The sequence below is a fragment of the Nomascus leucogenys genome, chromosome 14 (assembly GCF_006542625.1).
Source record: "Nomascus leucogenys isolate Asia chromosome 14, Asia_NLE_v1, whole genome shotgun sequence".
NCBI classification, from domain to species: domain Eukaryota; kingdom Metazoa; phylum Chordata; class Mammalia; order Primates; family Hylobatidae; genus Nomascus; species Nomascus leucogenys.
Genome location: NC_044394.1, coordinates 80304511 through 80330544, shown reverse-complemented (window position 1 = coordinate 80330544; position 26034 = coordinate 80304511). Strand labels below are relative to the sequence as shown.

The 26034-nt window shown below is 34.4% G+C and overlaps 1 long non-coding RNA gene across 1 annotated transcript; it reads left to right on the top strand.

The window, feature by feature from the left end:
- Positions 1-196: 196 nt before the first annotated feature.
- LOC115838345 lies at positions 197-26034 on the top strand. Its single transcript, XR_004033348.1, has 4 exons — positions 197-207; positions 1344-1348; positions 20888-20893; positions 25915-26034. It is a non-coding gene; the product is annotated as an uncharacterized LOC115838345 (long non-coding RNA).

Sequence of the window (26034 nt, the reverse complement as noted above, 5' to 3'; positions counted from 1 at the left end):
CAAAAATAGAAGTGGTGTCAAAATTGTACTTTATGCTTCCGCCTCACTATTCATCATCTTGGATTTGACAACAGGTGGAAAGGATAAAACTTGAATGCTCCTTTATTTCACAAGTTATTTTGGAAAGAGACATTTATATTCCATATGAAATTAGCATTATAATTGTAGACTTTTTCTTGGTAGTTGTGTATATGTGCATGCACGCATGTTTGTTTGCAATATCGCAGAGAAGCAGCACAACAGTTTGAACCTATCTGTCATACTTACACAGCGATGCACAAGATATTCAAGCAAACAAATAAATATCAATCTAAGTTATACACTAAGATAATACACTAAAATAGATTTCACAAACTAATAAGGATTTAGTGCCTGTTATTGTAATCAACCCTTCTGATTTAATTAGTTACATTGTAAGTAAGGGGATGTGCAGTAATTGAAAAATTATTCACATTCACTGTCCATGTCTGTCCTTGCCAAGTGGCTGTTAATAATTGCTACCTCTTGAGTGAGATGAAATGTTTTATTCCCTTACAATTTATGCTTTCAATTTTATTTTTCTGTACTATTCTAAGATAACAGCTTTCAGCCAAAACATTAAATTAAACTTTAAGTTATGAAAGCATTTGTGAAATAACAAATCTGCATTCAACTTTTTCCCTCCACTGCATTATTGCATGTCATAGTGTCATAATCTGTCAGTAAACTAAGACATACTGTGAAACTTAGCTATCTGTTTATTGATGAATCACATAATCATTTAACCACAATTAGAAACAGAATAAATTGTAGCTGCTTCAGCTCATGAAGATGTACTTGAATGTCAAAATATATTCGTAGGAAAAGAAAAAATAGCATAAGTAATTTAATTGAGCTGAATTTTTAGATTTCACTAATGGTTATAATCACTGTTGCACTGACAGCATAAGTCATTTCTGTGCACAGTGAGAAACCACTGGGAAATGTATTTTATCCATTATATGCCATGGTAATATAAATCTGTCCATACCATCCACCTCCTATGAGCTAACTCTCTTTGAAAACTTTTTTTTTTAAACTGGTAAATTTCAAAATGTGAACAGCTGTACTTTTAAAATCAATTTTCCTGGCACAAAATTTTACTGCCTTCAATCTACCAGTACATAGTTTTTTCTTTTAAGTTTTATTTTTTATTTTTTAAATTCTATGGTACATGTGCAGGATGTGTAGATTTGTTACATAGGTAAATGTGTGCCATGGTGGTTTGCTGCACCTATCAACTCATCACCTAGGCATTAAGCCCAGCATGCATTAGCTCTTTTTTCTAATGCTCTCTCCCTCACCCCACACACTCCTCACACAAGCCCCAGTGTGCGTTTTCCTCTCTGTGTCCTTGTGTTCTAACTGTTCAGCTCCCATTTATAAGTAAGAACATGCAGTGTTTGATTTTCTATTCCTGCATTAATTTGCTAAGGATAATGGCTTCCTGCTTCAACCACGTCCCTACAAAAGACATGATCTTGTTCCTTTTTATGGCTGCATAGTATTCCATGATGTATATGTACCACATTTTCTTTATCCAGTCTATCATTGATGGGCATTTGGGTTGATTAAATGTCGTTGCTATTGTGAATAGTGCTGCAATGAACATACTCGTGCATGTATCTTTATAATAGAATGATTTGCATTCCTTTGGGTGTACACCCAGTAATGGGATTTCTGGGTCAAATGGTATTTCTGGTTCTACTTCTTTGAGGAATCGCCACACTGTCTTCCATAATGGTTAAACTAACTTACATTCCCACCAACAGTGTAAAAGCATTCCTATTTCTCTGCAACCTTGCAAGCATCTGTTGTTTCTTGACTTTCTAATAATTGCTCTTCTGACTGGTGGAGTAATTGCCATTTTTAATAATCATCATTCAGTGGTATCTCATTGTGGTTTTGATTTTCATTTCCCTAATGATCAGTAATGTTGAGCTTTTTTCATATACTTGTTGGCCTCATAAATGTCTTCTTTTCAGAAGTGTCTGTTCATGTCCTTTGCCCACTTTTTAATGTCATTGTTTTTTCTTGAAAATTTGTTTAATTTCCTTGTAGATTTTTGATATTAGACCTTTGTCAGATGGACAGATTACAAAAATTTTCTCCCATTCTGTCTGTTCACTCTGATGATAGTTTCTTTTGCTATGCAGAAACTTTTAAGTTTAATTAGATCTCATTTGTCAATTTTTGCTTTAGTTGCAATTAATTCTCAAAAGAAGATGTAAAAATGGCCAAAAATATTAAAAAATGCCCAACATCACTAATGATAAGGAAAATGCAAATCAAAACCACAATGTGATACCACCTTACTCTTGTAAGAATGGCTATAATCAAAAAATCAAAAATAATAGATGTTGGCATGGATGAAAAGGAGAGGCTTTTACACCATTGTTGGGAATGTAAACTAGTACAACCACTATGGAAAGCTATGGAGATTCATTAATCAACGAAAAGTAGATCTGTTTGATCCAGCAATCCCACTACTATTTATCTACCCAGAGGAAAAGAAGTCATTATATGAAAATGTTACTTGCACACACATTTATAGCAGCACAATTAGCAACTGCAAAAATATAGAACTAGCCCAAATGCACATCAGTCATTGAGTGAATGAAGAAAAAGTGGTATATATGTACCATGGAATGCTACTCAGCCATGAAATGAACGATATAATGGCATTCGCAGCAACCTGGGTAGAATTGGAGACTATTATTCTAAGTGAAGTAACTTAGGAATGGAAAACCAAACATCATATGTTCTCACTCATATGTGGGAGCTAATGAGGAAACAAAGGCATAAAAATGATACATTGGACTTTGGGGACTCAGGGGAAACGGAGGGGGTGGTGAGGGATAATAGACTACACATTGGGCCAAGTGCGGTGGCTCACGCTTGTAATCTCAGCACTTTGGGAAGCCAAGGCGGGTGAATCAACTGAGGTGAGGAGTTCGAGAGCAGCCTGACCAACATGGTGAAACCCCATCTCTACTAAAACTACAAAAATTAGCTGGACGTGGTGGCAGGTGCTTGTATTCCCAGCTACTCAGGAAGCTGAGGCAGGAGAAACACTTGATCCCAGGAGGTGGAGGTTGCAGTGAGCCAAGCACTGCATTCCAGCCAGGGCAACAAGAGAGAAACTCTGTCTCAAAAAACAAACAAACAAACCAAACAAACAAACAAAACAAAAAAGACTACACATGGGGTACCGTGTAGACTGCTTGGGTGATGGGTGCACCAAAATATCAGAAATCATCACTAAAGAACTTATTCATGTAACCAAACTCCCTGTTCTTCCAAAACCTATTGCATTAAAAAAAATTAAAAAAATGAAGACAAGATAAGATTAATGAGAAAAAGGAGTGAAAAATGCACTTCAACGAGTAGAAATTTAAGTGCCTTCCCTGTGTGTTAAATTAGAATGTCAGAAATCAACTCATGGAAATAAAAATAAAGATAGAATTTGTAATAGAGTGTTACACCTCCAGACTCAAAAAATATCATTGTAGATTTCATGTTTTCATTGGCTAAATAAGGTTTTATAGTGATATTCTTTTTTTTTTTATTTATTTGCTTCCTGATAGAAATTGGCCTTGAGATTTGCTTATGATTGTCATTTTAGGTTTTTCTTCATTAAAACTTAAAAGTCAAGGTTTTCTCTTGGCTACCAAAAAAACCTTTCACTTGATATTTAAATATATATTTAAATGTGTTTTCTTGTGTCCTTGCTGTCAATCATCATTCACTTCTTACATTTTAACTCAATTTGTGTGTGCTTGTATGTGTTTTGTTGTCAGTAAAATTTACATAACATATAAATCACCATTTCAAAGTGTACAATTCATTGGCATTTAGTATATTCAAAAAGTTTCATAACTGTCCTGATCGATAAATTCAGTATATTTTCATCACTCCAGAAAGAATCCCTATTTGTGTTAACAATATACTTCCAGTCCCACCTCCCACTAGCCACTGGGGACCGCTAATCTATTCTCTGCTCCTATGGGTTTGCCTATTCTGACATTTCAGCATAATGAAATCATACAATATGTGGCCCATGGTGTCGAGCTTATTTTACTGAGTATAATGTTTTCAAGGACCACCTATGTTCCACTACATATCAGCACTGCATTAATTTTTCATACCAAATAATATTCCATCCTATGAATATACTATGTACTATTTATTTATAGTTGAACATTTGGATTGTTTCTTCTTTGTAGCTATTATGAGTAATGTAGCTATATACATTCATGTACAAGTTTTTGTGTGACATATGTTTGTAGTACTCTTGGGTGTATCTGTAGTAGTGAAATTGTTGGATCTTACGGTAATGATATGTTTATGATTTGAGGAAGTGTGAAACTGTTTTCCAAATAAGCAGCATCATTTTGTATTGCCACTCGCAATGTATGAGGGTTCCAATTTCTCCACATCCTTGCCAACATTTGTTATTGTACTTCTTTTTAATTATAGCCATCCTAGTGGGTGTGAAGTGGTATCTCATCATGGCTTGATTTTGTTTCACAGATGACTTGTAATGTTGAGCATCTTTTCACATGTTTATTGTCCATTTGCATATCTTCTTTGAAGGAATGCTTATGCAAATCGTTTGCCCATTTTTAAATTGGTTATTTGTCTTTTTATCTTTGAGTTGTAAGAGTTCTTTCTGTTACTGCCAATACCATTCCCTTATCGGATATATGATTCTTAAATATTTTCTGCTATTCTGTGGGTTGTCTTTTCACTCTGCTAATAGTGTAACTTACAGCATAAAAGTTTTAAATTTTGGTAAATCCAATTTATTTTTTTTCTCTTTTTACTTATACTTTTGGTTCTATATTTTAGAAAACATTGTCTAACAAAAGATAATGAAAGTTTCCTCCTGAGAATTTTATACTTTTGTCTCTGACATGTACATCTTACCTTTGTTTTCTTCTAAGAATTTTGTATTTTTATCTCTGACATGTACATCTTAAAGGTGTTTTGTGTTACTTTTTGTACACAGTGTTATGTAAGAGTTCCAACTTCATCTTTTTCATGTGAATATCCAGTTATCTCAGCATTATTTGTTGAAAAGATTATTTTTTCTTCTTGAATTGTCTTTAAACACTTGTCTCAAAATCAACTGAAGCAAACATGTAAGGTTTTTTTTTTTTTCTGGACTCTCAATTCTATTTTATCTATATTTTTATCTGTATGCCTGTGCCATATACTGTCTTGATTGTTGTAGCTGTGTAGTTTTGAAATCAGGAAATGGGAGTCCTGTAACTCTGTTCTTTAATTTGTTTTAATGAAGTCTTTTAGTTTTTAATATAGGTATTGCTTTTTTGGGAAATAGTTCTTGTGAATATTCTAAATATTCTATTATTGGTGCTATTGTCAATAAATTCATTTCTTTAATTTTATTTTTATTTTGTTCATGGCAATATAGAAAAATAGAATTGGTTTTTAAAAATATATTTTGTATCTTCCATCCTGCAAATAAAGACAGTTTTACCTCTTCCTTTCCAATCGGAGTGTCTTTTATATTTTTGGACATAAAATACAAAGTTGAGTAGCATATTATCTCCTTCCTGATCTTAAGGGGAAAGCTTTTTGTCTTTTATTATTAAGTATGCTTTTATTTGTGGGTTTTATTATAGATTTCCTTTATCAAATTAAGCAAGTTTTCCTCGATTCCTAGTTTTCTTTTTTTTTTTTTTGGTCATGAAAGGGCGTTGAATTTTGTTAAAACTTATTCTGTATCTACTGAAGTGATCATTGTCTTTCATCCTCTATTCTATTAATATGGTATATTATATGATGTTAATTGATTCTTGAATATTGAGTCAACCTTGCATTCCTATAATTAATCCTGCTTTTTCATGATTTAGAATCATTTACATATCTCATTGGATTATATTGTCTAATATTTTTGAGGATTTTTGCATATATGTATTCATAAAGGCATATTATTCTATAATGTTCTGTTCTTGTGTTGTCTTTATATGATTTTGATAACACTAAACTTATAGTTTGAATTGAGGAATTTTTTTCCCTATTCTATTATTTTGAAGAATGTAAGAAACATTAGTGTTAATTATTCTTTAAAAGTTTGGTAGAATTCACTAGTGAATCCATCTGGGTCTGGAAAATTTTTTGATTACTATTTAAATACCCTTACCTGTTTTAGGTTTACTCAGATTTTATGTTTCTTGAATCATTTTCAGTAGTTTGTGTTTTCTAGAAATACATTCATTCTATTCAAGTATCTAATTTGTTGGCATGTGTTTGACCATAGTGTGCCTTTGTAAGCCTCTTTATTTTTGTAAGGTTGGTAGTAATGATCTTTTTTATTAATAATTTTGTTGAACTTTGTTATCTTTCTGTTGTTATTGGACAGACCACCTAATATTTTGCAAATTATATTAATCTTTTCAGTAATAAACTTTATGTTTTTCTGATTATCCCTATTGCTTTTCTGTTAGCTTTTTATTTTTGTTTCAATATTATTTGCTTTCTTCTAATTGCTTTGGATTTAGTTTGCTTTTTTTCCTGTGACATAAAGTTGAATGTTAGATTATTCAAAATGCTTCTTCTCTTCCAACATTGCTGTTTAAACTTTACACTCCTCACTAAGTACCGTTTTACGTGTATCTTATAAGGTTTTGGTTTTTGAGTGTTGCTTAATTCCTACATATTTGTAAATTTCACAGATTTTTCTTATTAATTGTTTGCCATTTTACTATATTGTGGCTGGAGAATATATTTTTGTACTTTTAAATATTTTAAATTTATCGTGGCTTGTTTTATGGCCTAGTATATAGTCTACCGAGGGGAATATTCTATGTGTAGTTAAGAATAATATTTATGTTGGGTGGAGTATTGTAGAGATGTCTGTTTTATCTAGTTAGTTAATATTGTTCAAGTCTTCCATTTCTTTGTTATCTTTTGTCTGGTTTGCAATCCATTATTGAAAGTGGGATATTGATGTCCTTAGCTATAATGATTGAATTGTCTATTTCTCCCTTCAAGTCTATCAGATTTTCTTTCAATTGTTTTGGGGCTCTGTTTTGGGTCTATGTTTATAATTCCCTGTGGGCTGGCCCTATTTTCTTTGTTAATAGACTTAACACAATTTTGTCTTAAAATCAATTTTGATCCATATTAGTGAGATAAGAGGTGAGGCTTAGACAAGGGACCAAATTATGGACTAGCTGAAACAGGACCAGGGCAGAAGCACCTCCCCATAGGACATGTCCATGAGTGTGCCATGTCAGTTTACCATTGCCATGGCAATAATCCCAAATAACTGTGCCTTTGACCAGACAATCTGGAAGTTACCACCCTCATCCTAGAAATTTCTGCATAAACTGACCCTTAATTTTCATGCAATTAAAAGTGGATATAAATATGAATGCAGAACTGCCTCTGAGCCACCACTCTGAGCACCATACCTATGGGGTAGCCCTGGTCTGCAAGGATCAGTACCTCTGTTGCTGCTGCTTCAATAAATATTGCTGCTTGCTGCTTAACACTTCCATTTTGCGTTTGAATTCTTTCCTGGGTAAAGCAAAGAACCCTCCCCGGTTAAGCCCCAATTTAGGGCCTTGCCTGTCCTGTATTATCAGTATATCCAGTCCCGCTTTCTTTTGCTTATTGTCTGAATGGTTTATTTCTTTTGTCCTTCATTTTCAAAGTATTTGTGTCTTTGGATCTACAGTGTCTCTCTTATAGACTACATATAATGGAGTCATTTTAAAAATCTTTTTTTGTTAATTCCCGTATTATGATTGTAGCATTTAATCCATTTGCATGTAATAAAATTATTCTGATAAGATGTATGACTGTCATTTTACTATGTTCTTTATGTCATATTCTTTTGTTTCTATAGTCTTTCATTACCTCATATTTTGTGTTAAATAGGTAGTTTTACTTTAACATTTTAATTCCATAATGTTTCTTTTACTATGTCTTCTTGAATTATTTTTTCATGGTTTCTCTGGGGATTGCAATTAACATCTTAATTTATAACAGCCTGGTCAAACTCATGTCAAATCAATCTTAGCAGTGTATGGAAACTTTGCTTTTATGCTCCTCTCCCATGTTCCTTTATGCTATTATTGCCATACACATTTTAACTTTATATATATGTCCCCCTGCATACACACACACACACACACATAGACTTTATTGTTTTATGCAGTTCCCTTTTATATCATGTAGAAGGAAAAAATGTTTCTGAACAATAAATTTATTTATACTGATTTTCTGTTTTCCTATGTAGTTAATTTTATTGGTGCTGTGTGTTTCTCCGTATGCATTCAACTTACTATTTAGTGTCCTTTCACTTTAGTATGAAGTCCTTCACTGTAAGACTGTCAGTATTCATTACAGGGCATTTGTGCTAGGGATGAATTCTCTCAGCTTTTATTTATCTGGCAATGTCTTGGATTTTTCTTCATTTTTGAAGGACAGGGTTCTGTATGAAATTTTTGGTTCACACTCTGCTTTTAGTTCTTTGAACATATACTAAATGCAGGTGAAAACTCAGGGTCATTTGGGGGCTTTTCTGGGCATGCACAGAACCATGGCATGAGCGCAACCTTGAGCATGCACATGGTCTTCTAGAGTCCCTGGAATATGCCAGCGTTTTCAGAACCTCTTGTGCACATGTCATTCCCAAGCCTTTTGTTTTAAGAATTTTTGGTCAGATATGTATTTGTCCCAACTGTTGTCACCACTTCAGATGTCTACAGTGTTAAAAATTGCCACTGGATGTTTTCAGCAAATGCTTCTTGGAAAAAGCCTATTCACATTGTGTGAGCACTAAGTCAAGTCAAATAAAGACCAGCCCTGCAAGTAGATTTTCCCAGGAAACTGTGAGATGAGTGGAATGATGAAAATTATCTTGGAAGGAGCTTTTCAAGGGGCACCAAACTCCTTCTTTTCCCTCTAGTGATTGTTAGCCTACTGGTTTCCAACATGGTTTGGAGACTATTAGTTTTTAAGGGTACTGTGGAATGGGGAGGGGGAAAGGGAATAAGGTTTGTTAAAAGGCTATTCCTACCATTAACTAATAAAGTTAACCAATAAACAAATCTTGCCATTCTTCTTGTGATTCAGACATTTGTTTTGAACAAGTGCACCTCCTTGAATTGTTGGTAATATTTACTTGATTTCCGAAGTTCTGAAAATATTAATTTGGAACAGTTTTTCCTGTTTCTCATTGCTTTTGTACAGAAGTGGATCTTTGGAGGTTCTCACTCTGCTATTCCCACTGGTGTGCATGTGTGCGTGTTTGTGTATGTTACACTTCTTTTTAGTTTTAGAATGATAATATTCTAGAATATTAATTTTGGTTCTTTTTTGCATCTCTCAAGTTAGTTTTCATCTATTAGAACAAAACATCCACATTGCTCAAAGAGAAGTCGAATCATTGCAGTATAGTAAAGTGAATAAAAAAGGTTTGATCTATATGTATTTTTCTAATTTTAAAGAATAATTTAAAAATCTAATGATAGTGCCTGTTAGATGCAGAGATCAATCTATACCAGTTGAATTTGAGACAGAACAGTGGATAAGACATTAAAGCCCACTCTGGGAATTATAGAAAAGCTTAGGAAATTTATTTTTCCTGGATAGGTTGGGGCCTAGATGAAAGGGCCCAACTCGTTGGTCATCAGGGAAGAATAGTATGATTCATTGTGTAAATTAGGAGGGTAGGGCCAAGGGTAGGGACTTTCATCAACATTTAAGGGAGCCTCCCTAAATTTAGGGTAAAATAGCATAAAACAAAATTGTCCCACATACAGAAAAGTAGAAAAAAAAGTGAGTCAAAATCATAATAAAAGGAAGTCAGTAGAAAGAGATCTCAATATGATCCAGGTGTCAGAATTAGAAGAGAAGAACTTAAACTATCAATTGTATATTCAAAGTGATAAAAATAACCATAATAAGTAAATGGATGGGAGCTATGAAAAGGGAAATGAAAATTTTTACAAAGAATCAGCCTAAAATCCTACAACCAAACCATGTAATACTTGATGTATTATATGTTAAATTTAAATTAAATTTAGTTTGGTTTTGTATCTTGATTAAACTGTGAAGGTTCCTGAACACACAAAGTGAATATAAGAATACTCTTTAATTCGTGAAATTTATTTCTTCCTTCTTTTCCTTCCTCCGTCCCTTTCTCCTTCCCTCCCTTCTTCTCAGTTTTCCTTCCTTTCTTTCTCTATCTCCAGTTGTTCTTCTCAACCAAAATCTCTTGTAATTCCCAAAACAATATTTTATTATGATGTTGATATTTTCAATTTCATATTGTTCCTCTACGTTTCTGTTCAATTAATATTCTTTCCTCTAAATTTTACTCCTTTTACAGCATAATATTCATATATTATTGCCCTACAAAATAGTCTGAATTTTAACATCGACTTACAACTGGTATTTTATCCCGTTTCTTCTTTGTATGTAACTAACGAAGGTAATGGAGAAGGAATGTCCTCCCAGAGCATGATTCATGGAAAACATTCCATTGGACAGCCTTAGCATTCACATGTGGAAGATACGAAACAGTCTTTTTTCCAAAGAGGGATTCTGAGTCTTCTAACAATAAATCTGCTTCATTTATTATGACTAAAGCTAATTATTACAAATAGGATTTTTTTCCATATTGGGGCAAACAATTGTTGGAGACTATAGTTTAATAAATTATGAATATAGTGGTTCAGATACAATGTGGTCTTTTACTTAATATTAGAGTTCTAAATGATTTAAAATCAATAGAGTGAAAAATTAATATATTCTCAAAATCCTAGAAAATGCAGTTTTCCATAAATGTCTAAAAATATGTTATCTTTGTAATTGTATACATATAATAATTTCATTTAAAAATTTAGTCATATCACTCATATAAAAATAATAACTTCAACCTAGACGATGTTATATTCTTATGAATATTTAGTCAAGAAGTTAGATTCTGTTGAACAGATACCCAGTATCCCCTTTCAGTTTATGTAAAACTGTAATCTCCCCAGTTTCAGGAACATTATCTTGTTCATTACAGCGGGTTTCAGAGAACCGTAAGCATAACAAGTGCTTGTTAACGTGTATTAATGACTGGTTTTATTTTGTTAGGCACCTTCATCACATACTGATTAGCCAAATAGAATTATATCCAGATTTATGCTAATAAAAATAAATTTTTAACAACCTACTTCCTACTAAATATATTTTCTTTTTTCTACTAAATATATTTAAAAAAATATGTTTAAACTCATATGCATAATTTATATTTAAAGCTGCTAAACTTAAAGAATATTTTGATAATGTTTGTAGTACATGATATTTTGTAAACCTATTTTGCAATCAGCTGACTGATAATCTGCTAACTTTTTACAATATGACAGATCTTTAATTCTTAGTATCTATAAGAAGCACTATTGTGCATGTTTTTATATTTTTTTGTGGATTTTTTATAGTTTTAGAAGTGATAAAGTTGAAATGTATCTAAGCTCTAGTTGAAACAGGCACCAAACACCAATGAATGAATTAACTTTACAATCATGATTTTTTTTATTTTGTTTTGTCTGTTCTCATACAAGTCTGCAAAGCTGAATATTTTACAATGTGTTGTGTTAGGTAGGTTGTACTTAAACTTTCACTTTTAAAAATATTTAAATATTTTAACTGAGCAGACATGCCTTTGCAATCAGAAGGTAGGACAAATGTCTTTTTTAGTTTAAAAAAAATTACAGCAATTTACTATGAGAATTTTCCAAGCCTTAGTAAAAAATATTTGTTTTAAAGTCTGTGGACACAGTAGAAAATACGAGACATTATAGTAGTATTAATTTCTTGGCCAAGTTAGAAGACAAGCTGAGGTACTAACTCAGAATAGTGGGAAAAGGAGTTCACCAAAATAGCAAAGGTTTAGGGAAAAATTTAAGGCAAACTTCCAATAAAAACCATTCTTAATTGAAATTTAAAACTTGTAAAGTCATTTTGATAGTTACAAATTTAAAACTTACAAGATAATGTAAAGAAAAATGTACAAAGAAGCCAAATATACTGTTTACCCAAGTCATCTTATAATTGGCATTTATCTTAAATTATAGCATCAATAAGATTTATACATTTTTTGAAAATAAATGTATATGAATGAAGGCCACATGTGGTGGCTCACGCCTGTAATCCCAGCGCTTTTAGAGGCAGAGGTGAGCGGATTGCTTGAGGCCAGGAGTTCAAGACCAGACTGAGCAACATGGCAAAACCCTGCTTCCACTAAAAATACAGAAATTAGACTGACGTGGTGGCACATGCCTGTGGTCTCAGTTTCTTGGGAAGCTGAGGCACGAGAATTGCTTAAATCTGGGAGATGGAGGTTGCAGTGAGTCAAGATCTTGCCACTGTACTCCAGCCTCAGTGACAGAGCAAAACTGTCTCCAAAAAAAAAAAAAAAGTGTATATGAAGGAAACATTTTGAAAGATAGAAGGTAGGCTGGGCGTGGTGGCACACGCCTGGAATTCCAGCACTTTGGGAGGCTGAGGTGGGTTGATCACAAGGTCAGGAGTTTGAGACAAGCCTGGCCAATATGGTGAAAACTCGCCTCTATTAAAAATACAAAAATTAGACGGGCGTGGTGGTAGGCGTTTGTAATTCCAGCTACTCAGGGGGCTAAGGCAGGAGAATCACTTGAACCTGGGAGGCAGAGGTTGTAGTGAGTTGAGAAAGCGCCACTGCATTCCAGCCTGGGTGAGAGAGCAAGACTCAGTCTCAAAAAAGAAAAAAAGAAAGACAGAAAGAAAGAAGGAAAGAGAAGAAAGAAAGAAAGAAAAAAAGAAAGAAAGAAAGAAAGAAGGAAAGAAAGAAAGAAAGAAAGAGAAAAGAGAAAAGAAAGAAAGGAAGAAAGAAAGAAAAGAAAGAGAAAGAAAGAAAGAAAAGAAAAGAAAAAGAAAGAGAGAAAGAAAGCAAGCTAGAAAGAGAAAGTGCCACTGCACTCCAGCCTGGGTGACAGAGCAAGACTCAGTCTCAAAAAAGAAAAAGAAAATAAAAGAAAGAAAGAAGGAAAGAAAGAAAGAGCTACAAGGTGTTTCAAAAAGACAGTCATGAATTATATGTGATAAGTGAAACTGACCTTGGCCATATCTGAGCTATCCAGCAACTTCACCTCCTTGAAACTCAAACTAAAGGCCAGGTAGTAAGTGCAAAAATTACTTCTGAAAATTGAGTAGAGATGTCACAAAATATACTACAGCTCACAAAGTTCACTTACAGAGGACCCTTTTACATCCTACACCAAAATTTACTTATTTTAGGTAAGAATTTAATAGGCTCGATTGCTTCATTCCTAACCCTTAATTATATCAGAGGTCTCAATTTTTTTTAAAAAAAGGGAGGGTGGTATATATGCATAAGCACATTGACAGGAAGAAGTGACAACTGATAGTCATAGACCAGTGCAACAGAAAATGACAAAAAGCAGAAAACAATCTCCAAACAAAATATATGGGGTCATTTAGTGTAAAAGCAAATATCTCTACACTCAATTGTAATACCTGATAGTATAACTATTTTGCAGTACAGCATCATTTCAAAATGTTGCACTTAGATATGAAAAAATATGTATGTCCTATCAATTTTATTGTGAGAGTGGGTATATACTTTCATCTCAATTGATACAAAATTGCCCTGTGGCCTACCAGTTACTCTACGCTTTTTAGTTAGTTATATTAATTCATTTATCCAAAAGCTCCAAAGAAGTGAAGTCTTACTAAATATTGAGGAGAAACATAGTGATTCTTGTTGGTCTCTTTCGTTAGTAAAATAATTGCTTTGAAAGAACAATTTTGCCATAACAAGAACATATTTTTTCCATTAGAGTGGTTAGATGTCAATTTCCAGCTTTGTCTCCTTTGTGTGATTTTGAACTTATCTCTAAATTTCAACTTCTACACATATAAAATGTGGGCAACAATAACCATCTCATTGGGATACGGTGGGAATTAGTGAGCTTAATACAATACTTTACATCTACTAATTGTTAATGTCAACTCCTTTTTTCTTTTCTTTGTTTTTCTCCTCCTTGCATTTTTCCCTAAGAATGTAAGAGAAACTGCTTTTTTCTAGAACAGAAAAAAAGAACACTTAAGATATAAAGATGTTCAAACCCATATAAATAATTTCTCTGTTAAATAACCCAGTCTGACAATTCTAAAATACAAAGAACAATAATTGATTATAAGAATGTTTATGGTAATAAAATTATGATAATTATTGTGTTAAAATGACAATTACATGGATACATACATTGTACATATTGGTTAGTATAGTCGTCTTCCATATTATCTACTTAATCTGCTTGTTCCTCTAAGTTTTCTAGACAATGCCACAAATATTAACCATGCATTTTACAGTGTCTCCTTAGGCAGGATTTGGCCTCATTCATTGTTTGTAATAGGCTAATCAGGGTCAAAAGATAAAGGAAAAGTATGGAATGTGATCAGACACTGCTACAGAGAGATAAGAATGATTTAGAGAGTATTCTAAGGGTAACCTTAAAAGGAAAGAAATATGGAATGAAGAACGCTAAAGGGAGGGATATTTTTAGTTCAAAATACACACAAAAATTAGATATTAAAAAGAGTCTTTAGGAAAACAAATCTGAATTTTAAAATGTAAACCTGTTTCAAACATGCATTAAAAACCCATTAAACACTCTGAAAGACAGTTTCCAATTTTTCAATGCATCTAAGCTATAAACAATATATATCAAAAGTAAGAAGAGAAAAATGTTGATTTCAAAGCTCTCAATTTTTTAGAAGACTCATTTAAAAGCAATAAATGAGAACTTAGAGCTTTCGTATGGAATTAATTTTAAAGATTTTTTTTCATGTAGATTCTACGTCAAACTAGAGGGAGTGACTTTATGTGTTTTAAAGAGTTTTAGCACAGTCTTTTTCCTTTTGTTCATTCCTGTCACATTTGCTGTTTATAAAGGATTATAGAGAGGAAAAAAGGAATAATCTCAACTTTATCAATCACCAATCTGCTTGATTTCCATATTTTATTCCAAACTCTGAAGACTTCTGTGTAACTCTATAGATATGTGGTCAGAATTCAGGATATTATTTCCTCTATTATAAACATAATAGTAACTATATGTATGGCACAGTATTTACTGTTTCCTTAAACACTCCCCAAAAGGGGATCCTCAAGCCTCATAGAGGGTATATCTTCCTTGATTATATCATCAGTAAGATTTATACATTTTTTGAAATGTATAAATTTCAAAATTGTTTTCCTTAAAACAACATTGCTTGGTTGTCCACATTTTAAAATCATAAAGCTAGCTGAGAATATTTTGCAAGAGTCATCCAGCTTGTTTTAACTCTATATTTCATTATGTCTATATTGCACTGACTAGCAGTTCCAGAGCCTCATTACTGGGTTTGGTGGGATCACATAACCACCAAATTATTGCACCCTAATTTCAGGATCCTTGCTAGTCTGACTAGTCTATAGAAAAATAACATGATACACAGCTTAATCATATAATGCTGAAGTATACCATCTATATGGATAATCCTAGCTCTGTTTGGACATCAGCTCATAAGTCATTCAAACAGCTGAGAGCAATTCCATTTTTGCAGAAAATGCTACTTTGAAAATAATTTTGTGAGTTGCAAGATTATTTCAGCATGTATTTTTAAAAGTATTTGTAATAAGGCATAATTCACATAAAATGCACAGATCTTTCCAGTTTTATGAATTGTTAAAGTTGATATAGCTGATGACTTTAAGAATATAAATTTATAAACTTGGTGACTTTAATAATTAAATATGCTCACCACCTAAACAAGAAATAGAACATTTCTATTGCCCAGAAAATTTCCTTGTAATTCCTTCCATTAAATTCCTGACATTCTCTATCACCACACACGGCTAATTTTTGTATTTTTAGTAGATATGGGGTTTCTCCATATTGGCCAGGCTGGTCTTGAACTCCTAATCTTGTGATCTGTCTGCCTTGGCCTCCCAAAGTGCTGGGATTACAGGCGTGAGCCACCGTGCCCAGTGAAATTCTGAATCTTCTTGGATCCCATATAAAAGGAATTATACAACATATAATTACTATTAGTATGTCTGAATGACTTAATCAGACAATGTTTCAGGAGATCCATTCATGCTGTGTATTACGGTAGGTTTTCTCCCCCCTGGTTTATTTCTGAGCAATAGGTGTAATATAAGCAGACACAGATCTGTAAAATGGTTCTCTGGCCTTGTTGTGCATGTTCCTGCTCCCACCAGCAATCCAGTTCCTGCAAATCCTTGCCAGTATTTAGTGTGTCAGCCTATTTCAGCTATTTTATTGGCATCTGACTGTTTTTATCGTTTTAAATTTTCATTCCCCCAATGACTAATTATGTTGATCACTTTTGTTTTTGTTTTTATTTTTTTCTATTGGCTGTGTGCTATTTGATATATCTTCTGTCAGGTATTTGACATTTTCACCATTTTTATTGGGTTGATTGCCTTAAAAATGTGTGGGGATACTTTATATGTTCTAAAAATAAATATTTAATTTTTAATTTATATATTGTAAATATTTTTCCCTGTCTGTGGCTTGCATACCCATTTTTTAGTGAAAATTTTTGTCAATGGACATCATAAGGTTATTATTTTAAATTAATAGATTTTATTTTGAAGAACAGTTTTAGGTTTAAAAAATGTTGAGTGGAATGCAGAGTATCCATATACTCTCTCATCTCCCATATTCACATGAAGTGCTATTTCTTACCTTCTCTTTGGCCTCGAAAGCCTTTAGATAAATAAAAGAGATTTTTCCAGGCTTCGTAGAACTGACCACATGATAATTTTCTCAGCTCAATTATATTTGTATAAATATTTAAATTTAAGTTGGAATCTACCGTGCTATACTTACAATGTTGGTTCAAGTTATATTCCACAAACTAACTTTGATAAAGATTTCCATGTGGGTAATGAATGTTTGATGATGAATCCATTTTTTTTTCTGTTTTTTAATTTATCCAGTTCAGTATGCTATTTTAGTGGGAAATCTTGGATAGGAGAAGGAGTAAATGCTAGGATTCAGTCATCAAAACTATTTCTCTATCTCTCACAATTCAAATTATTAAATGATGCTGAATGGCTAGAAATTTGTAAAGCAATGTACTTATACTTAACACAGATATTTTTAATTCATTCTTTTATGTTAAAAAAAAAGTTCAAGAAGGGAGAAACCAGCCTGGTAGTATTCACTTATAAAATCACATAAAATACATTGGTGTTTAAGGTGACTACAAGGTTAGGATGAGCCAACCAAGTAATGAGTCCACTAAGGTTGCTACAATAATCATACAGTTATTAAGCAAGTATTATATCTATTTACACAGTTCTGTAGTCACAATTTATTCGTAAATCATCAATATGCAACTAAAGAATTTGTTTTACCATTTATACTATTTTAATTTTAAAATAACATGTGCTTGAACAATAGTCATGGAAAGAAATGAAAGCATAATTTCCCTCTTGGCAGTTACAGAGATGTCTATGTACAACATTAACTGGTAACATCAAAAACTTAAACTTTCCAGTTTAGAGACTGGTCTATTTTAAGAAGTAGTATGTTGTCCTTTACTGTAGGTATCCAGTTTCCCTTCAAATATGGCATAAAAGGTATTTCTTATTTGGAAAGTTTATTGAAAAAAATGATTGTAATGTTTCTTCAACATTTACTCTTTTTATATTATATTTAAAATCTTAGTATGCCAGGAAAAATTGATACCACCATTTGCCACTGGAATCTAATTGACTTTCTGTTTTATCATATTTTGTCTTTTTGTGGGCAATAATTTACAGACAACAATAAAGTGACTGCAAAAAGAACATTATTAGATAGTTTAATAACAATTTATTTTAGCAGATTTCTTTACGTCATTTAAATTTGGGTTCATCAAAAATGTCAATATAAGTAGTCATTATTACTTTAAACAAAATAAGATGATCTGGGTTCTTGCTGCAAAAGATTGCATTATGAAGTCCATTTTACTGAATAGCTAACTAGAGAATATCATAATTCATTTTGTATATAAAAATATACAGTTTTCTTGTCTCTTCTTGAGTTTAAAGCAATTTACAGAGTCTATAGTGCTACTATCTTTCTCTTTTCATTCCTCTTCTGGTTTGTCTAATTGCAAAATATCTTCATCTACTATTTTTCATCTGACATTGTAGACAGGAAATGAAAAAGTTTCAGTTATAACTTATTTTCAATGAAAACTAAAAATGGACTGGAAATTTACAGTGCCTCCAAACTTGTTTGTAGCTTCTTGAAGAGTGGTTACAATAGTTGTGGTCACACCATAAGAAACAACTTTTTTGAAAAGTGATTTATTCAGTATTGCACTGGCCTTCTAGAAAATTCCAATATTCAAATTTTCTTACTATTCAGTCTTTTATGGCATAATTGATTATAATTAATAAGTAATAGTAAATAAAAATAAAATAATACACAGAATAGTATGGTATCAAAATATTTTATGATGTAGAAATAATAGAGTGCAGCTCCCAGTGGTTTGGGAGCACTCAGCCCTTCCAGCCTGTTGCGGGAAGTCAGGGACCTCGAACGAAGGGACCAGCTGGAGCTGAGGCAGAGGAACATAAATTGTGAAGATTTCATGGACATTTACCAGTTCCCAAATAATACTTTCATAATTTCTTATGCCTGTCTTACTTTAATCTCTTAATCCTATTATCTTTGTAAGCTAAAAATGTATGTCACCTCAGGGCCACTATGATAATTGTGTTAACTGTACAAATTGATTGGAAAACACGTGTGTTTGAACAATATGAAATCAGTGCACCTTGAAAAGGAACAGAATAACAGCGATTTTAGGGAACAAGGGAAGACAACCATAAGGTCTGACTGCCTGTGAGGTCAGGCAAAAAGAGCCATATTTTTCTTCTTGCAGAGAGCCTATAAATAGACTTGCAAGTAGTGAAGATATTGCTAAATTATTTTCCTAGCAAGGATTAATACTCTGGGGAAGGAGTGCATTCCTAGGCGGGAGGGCTATAAATGGCTGCTCTGGGAGTGTCTGTCTTATGTGGTTGAGATAAGGAGTGAAATACGCCCTGGTCTCCTGCAGTACCCTCAGGCTTACTAGGGTGGGGAAAAACCCCATCCTGGTAAATTTGAGGTCAGACCAATTCTCTGCTCTCGAACCCTGTTTTTTTGTTATTTAAGATGTTTATCAAGACAATATGTGCACCGCTGAACATAGACCTTTATCAGTAATTCTGCTTTTGCCCTTTGCCTTGTGATCTTTGTTTTTGCCTTTTGCCTTGTGATCTTTGCTTTTGCAAACCGTTTGCCTTGTGATCTTTGTTGGACCTTTATCAAGAGTTTCTGATTTTGCCCTTAGAAGCATGAGATCTTTGTTCTCCTTTTTTCCCTTTGAAACATGTGATCTTTGTGAACTACTCCCTGTTCTTGCACCCCCTCCCCTTTTGAAATCCTTAATGAAACTTGCTGGCTTTAAGGCTCAGGTGAGCATCACAGTCCTACTGATATGTGATGTCAACCTCAGCAGCCCAGCTGTAAAATTCCTCTCTTTGTACTCTTTCTCTTTATTTCTCAGCCAGCTGACACTTATGGAAAATAGAAAGAACCTACATTGAAATATTGGGAGTGGGTTCCCCCAATAGCAGCCCACCTGAGGCTTGACCTTGAGAGACCAGAGGACAAAGCTGTGGACATGATCCCAGTCCCTAAACGTTAGAGCATGCAGCAGAAGGGTGTAAAGCTCAGCCTTGCCCCCTAAAAGTATCTAGAAGTAAAGCCATTCAATTATACCCAATGCACTATAGTCAAACCCTTGTGAAAAATGAAAAGTAAAGGTAAGAAAAACAAACAAACAAACCAACAACATGTGAAAGACGGAAAGCTCAAAGGATGAAGGAACATCAGCCTTCCCAGATGAGAAATAACCAGCACAAGAATTCTGGCAACTCTAATAGCCAGAGTGTCTTCTTACCTTCAAATGATCACACTAGCTTGCCAAAAAAGGATTTCAAACAGATTGAAATGGCTCATATGTCAGATACAGAATTTAGAATCTGGATGGCAAAGAAGCTCATTGAGATGCAACTGTAGGTTGAAACCCAATTCAAGGATAACAGTAAAATAATCCAAGAGTTGAAACACAACATGATCATTTTTAAAAATACCCAAACTTTTGGAAATTAAAAAATAAAATCACTACAAGAATCTCAAAATACAACTGGAAGCATTAATGACAGAATAGGCAAAACTAAGAACAGAATCTTAGAGCTTGAAAAATGCTCCTTTGAAGCATGGCAGGCAGAAAAAAAAAGAAAAAAGAACTTGAAATGAATGAACCAAACCTCCAAAGAATATGGAATTATGTGAAGAGATTGAGCCTATAATTAATTGGCATTCCAGAAAGAGAAAAAGAGAGAGTAAGCAACTTCCAGAGCATATTTGAAGATACAGTCTACAGAAGTTTTCCCAAACTTGCTACAGAGTTCAACATGGAAATTCAAGAAATTCAGAGAACTCTGTGAGATACTATGAAGGATGACCCCCGCCAAGACACATAGTCATCAACTTCTCCAAAGTCAACATGAAAGAAAAAATCTTAAAGCCAGTTAGAGATAAGGGGCAGATCATTTACAAGGGGAACTCCATTATACTAACAGGAGACCTTTCAGCAGAAATTTTACAAGCCAGAAGAGGTTGGTGACCTATTTTGAATATCCTTAAAAAAATTCCAAAAAAGGATTTCATATCCCACTGATAGGGTTTGGTTTTGTCCTCATCCAAATCTCATCTTGAAGCCCCATGTGTTGTGGGAGGGACCTGGTGGGAGGTGACTGAATCATGGGGCAGGTCTTCCTCATGCTGTTCTTGTGCTAGTGAATAAGTCTCATGAGATATGATGGTTTTAATAAGGGGAATTTCTCTGCACAAGCTGTCTTCTCTTGTCTGTGGCCATGTGAGACATGCCTTTCGCCTTCTGCCCTTATTGTGAGGCCTCCCCAGCCATGTGGAACTATAAGACCAATAAACCCCTTTTTCTTGCATAAATTACTCAGTCTTGATTATGTCTTTATCAGCAGTGTGAAAATGGACTAATACAGTAAATTGGTACCAGGACGGGGGCACTGCTGAAAAGATACTTGAAAATGTGGAAGCAACTTTGGAACTGGGTAACAGGCAGAGGTTAGAACAGTTTGGAGGGCTCAGAAGAAAACAGGAAAATGTGAGAAAGTTTGGAACTTCCTAGAGACTTGTTGAATGGTTTTGACAAAAATGCTGATAGTGATAGGAAAAGTAAGATCCAAGCTGAGGTGGTCTCACATGAAGAAAAGAAACTTGTTGAGAACTGGAGCAAAGGTGACTCTTGTTATGTTTTAGCAAAGAGACTGGTGACATTTTTTCCCTGTCCTAGAGATTTATGGAACTTTGAATGAACTTGAGAGAGATTATTTAGGGTATCTGTTGGGAGAAATTTCTAAGCAACAAAGCATTCAAGAGGTGACTTGGGTGCTGTTAAAGGTATTCAATTTCAAAAGGGAAACAGAGCCTAAAAGTTTGGAAAATTTTTAGTCTGAGAATGCAGTAGAAAAGAAAATCCCATTTTCTGAGGAGAAATTCAAGCCAGTTGCAGAAATTTGCATAAGTAATAGGAAGTTGAATGTTAATCACCAAGACAATGAGGAAAATGTCTCCAGAGCATGTCAGAGAACTTTGTGGCAGCCTGTCCCATCACAGGCCCAGAGGCCTAAGAGGAAAATGTGGTTTTATGGGCCAGGCATAGGGTCCCTGTACTGTGTGCAGTCTAGGGACTTGGTGCCCTGTGTCCGTGCTGCTCAAGCTGTGACTAAAAGGGGCCAAGGTACAGCTTGAGGTATGGCTTCAGAGGGTAGAAGACCCAAGCCTTGACAGCTTCCATGTGTCAAGCCTGTGGGTGCAAAGAAGTCAAGAATCAGGATTTTGGAACCTCCGCTTAGATTTCAGAGGATGTACAGAAACGTCTGGATGTCCAGGCAGAAGTTTGATGCAGGGGTGGTGCTCTCGTGGAAAGCCTCTGCTAGGGCAGTGCAGAAGGGACATGTGGGGTCAGAGGCCCCACACAAAGCCCTTACTGGGGCACCACCTAGTGGAGCTGTGAGAAGAGGGCCATTGTCCTCCAAACCCACTGATGGCTTGCACCATATGCCTAGAAAAGCAGCAGACACTCAACACCAGTCCATGAAAGCAGCTGGGAGGGAGGCTGTACCCTGCAAAGCCATAGGGGCAGAGCTGCCCAAAACTATGGGAACCTACCTCTTGTATCAGCTTGACCTGGATGTGAGACATGGAGTCAAAGGAGATAATTTTGGAGCTGTAAGATTGGACTTCCAGCTGGATTTTGGACTTGCATGGGGCCTGTAGCCCCTTTGTTTTGACCAGTTTCTCCCATTCGGAATGGCTGTATTTACCCAATGCCTGTACCTCCATTGTATCTATGAAGTAACTAGCTTGCTTTTGATTTTACAGGCTCATAGGCAGAAGGGACTTGTCTTATCACGGGTGAGACTTTGGACTGGAGACCCTTGAGTTAATGCTGAAATGAGTTAAGACTTTGGGGGACTATTGGGAAGGCATGATTGGTTTTGAAATGTGGGGACATGATATTTAGGAGGGGTCAGGGATAGAATGATATGGCTTGGCTGTGTCTCCATCCAAACCTCTTCTTGGATTCCTATGTGTTGTGGGAGGGACCCTGTGGAAGGTGATTGAATCATGGGGCAGATCTTTCCCATGCTGTTCTTATGATAGTGAATAAGTCTCACAAGATCTGATGGTTTTAAAAAGGGGAGTTTCCCTGCATAAGCTCTCTTCTCTTGTCTCCCACCATGTGACACATGCCTTTCACCCTCCACCACGATTGTGAGGCCTCCCCAACCACATGGAACTCTAAGTACAATAAACCCCCTTTTCCTGTATAAATTACCCAGTCTCGAGTATGTCTTTATCAGAAGTGTGAAAATGGACAAATACACCCACCAAACTTAACTTCATAAGTGAAAGAGACATGAAGTCCTTTTCAGACAAGCAAATGCTAAGGAAATTCATCACAACTAGACTGCTTTACAAGAGCTCCTAAAGAGAGTTATAAATGGGGAAAGGAAAGAATGATACCTACCACCACACAAACACACTTAAGCACATATGCCACTGACACTATAAAGCAACAATACAATCAAATCTACATAACAACCAGCTAACTGTACAATGACAGGATCAAATTCTCTTATGTCAATATTGACCCTGAATATAAATGGGATATAAAAGACATAGAGAGCTAAGTTGGATAGAGAAACAAGACTCAACTGTCTGCTGTCTTCCAGAGACTCATCTCACAACTAATGACATCCATGGCTTAAAGAGAAGAGATAAAGATTTATCTGGAAAAAGCAAAACAAAAAAAGAGCAGGAATAGCTATTCTTAGATAACATAGACTTAAAACCAAAAATGATCAAAAACAACAAAGAAGGGCATGACATAATGATAAAGGACTCAATCCAACGAGAACACTTACCTATCCTAAATATATACACACCCAGCATTGGAGCACCCAGATTCATAAAACAAGTGTGTAGAGATCTACAAAGAGATTCAGACGACCACACAATAATACTGGGGGACTTCAACACCTCACTGACAGCATTAGATAGATAATCAAGGCAGAAAACTAACAAATATATTCTGTGTTTAACTCAACACCTGACCAATTGAACCTAGTAGAAATCTACAGAACACACCACCCAACACAAACAGAATGTACATTCTTCTCATCTGCACACAGAACATGCTCTAAGATCAACCACATGCTTGGCCATAAAGAAAGTGTCAACAAATTAAAAAAAAAGGAAAACATACCAACCACACTGTCAGACCACAGTGCAATAAAAATATAAATCAATACCAAGAAGATTTATCAAAACCATACAATTGCATGGAAGTTAGAGAACCTGCTCCTGTGGTTCTTTTGGGTAGATAACAAAATTGAGAAATAATTACAATAATAATTCTTTGGGTAGATAACAAAGTCGAGAAATAATTCAAACAATTATTTGAAACTGACAAAAACAGAGACAAAACATACGAGAATATTTGTAACAAAGCTAAGCAGTGTTAAGAAGAAAGTTTATAGTGTTAAACACCTACATCAAGAAGTTAGAAAGATCTCAGATTAATAACTTAACATTGTACCCAGAGGAACAAGAAAAACAAGAGCAAACCAAAGCCAAAGCTGACAAAAGAAAATATAAATCAGGACTAAAGTGAACAAGACTGAGACATGAAAGTTCATTCAAAAGATAAACAAAACCAAAAGTTGGTTCTTCAAAAGATTAAACAGGATTAATATACCATTAGCTAGATTAATAAATAAAAAAGAGAAAAGATCCAAATAAAGACAATCAGAGAAACAAAAATCCCTAGAGACTATTATGAATACCTCTATGCACGCAAACTAGAAAACCTAAAAAATATGAATAAACTCCTGGAAACACACAGTCTCCCAAGATTGAACGAGGAAGAAATTAAAATCTTGAAAAGACCAATAACAAGTTCCAAAATTGAATCAGTAATAAAAAGCCTACCAACCAACAAAAAGCCTTGGACCAGATGGATAGATGGATTCATAGTCGAATTCTTCCAGATGTAAAAAGAATAACTAGTACCAATCCTACTAAAAAATTCCAAAAAAATCAATGAAGAGGTAATCCTCCCTAACTCATTCTATGAAGCCAGCACTCATTCTGATAGCAAAGCATGGCAAAGATACAACAAAAACGGAAAATTTCAGGCCAATATCCCTAATGAGCATAAATGCAAAAATCTTCAACAAAAAACTAGCTAACTGAATCCAGCAGCACAACAACATGTTAATTCACCATTATCAAGTAGGCTTTATTCCTAGGATGCAAGGTTGGTTCAACATAAACAAATCAATAAATAAGATTCACTACATAAACAGAACAACAAAAGACACATAATTATCTAAATAGAGGCAGAAATGCCTTTGAAAAAATTTTAGCATCCCTTCATGTTAAAAACCTTTAACAAATTAGTCATGGAAGTAGCATAGCTCAAAATAATAAGAGCCATGTATCACATACCCACAGCCAACATTATGTTCAATGAGCAAAAGCTGGAAGCATTCCCTTTAAGAACTAGAACAAGATAAGAATGCCCATTATCACCATTCCTATTCAATATAATACTGAAAGTCCTAGTCAGAGAAATTGGGTAAAGAAATAAAAGCCATCAAAATAGGAAGAGAGGAAGTCAAAATATCTCTTTTTGTTGATTATATAACTCTGTACCTAGAAAATCCCATAGACTCCTCCAGAAGACTTCTGGACTGGATTAAAATGACTTCAGTAAAGTTTCTGGATACAAAATCAATGTACAAAAATCACTGGCCTTTCTATACAACAATAAGATCCAAACACAAAGCCAATTGAAGAATGAAATCCCACTTCCAATAGCCCCCAAAAGAATAAGAAATACAAGGAGGTGAAATGAGAATTACAAAACACTGCTGAGAGAAATTGGAGATGACACAAACAAATGGAAAAAACTTCCATTCTCATTGATAGGAAGAATTATTATACTTCAAATGGCCATATTCTCAAAAGCAATTTAGAGATTCAATGCTATTCCTACCAAACTACCAATGACATCCTTAATAGAAAGAGAGAAAATATTTTAAAATATGTATGGAATCAAAAAAAAAGCCAGAATCACCAAAGCAAATCTAAGCAAAAGAATAAAGCAGGAGGCATCATAGTACCCTGTCTCAAACAGTGAAAATGCCCTCTAGATCATCCAGATCAAAAGGAGCAGGTATCAAGCACGCCCAAATGCAGCTCAAAACACTTTGCTCAACGACACCCCCATGGGAAACAGCTGTGATAAATCTTTAGG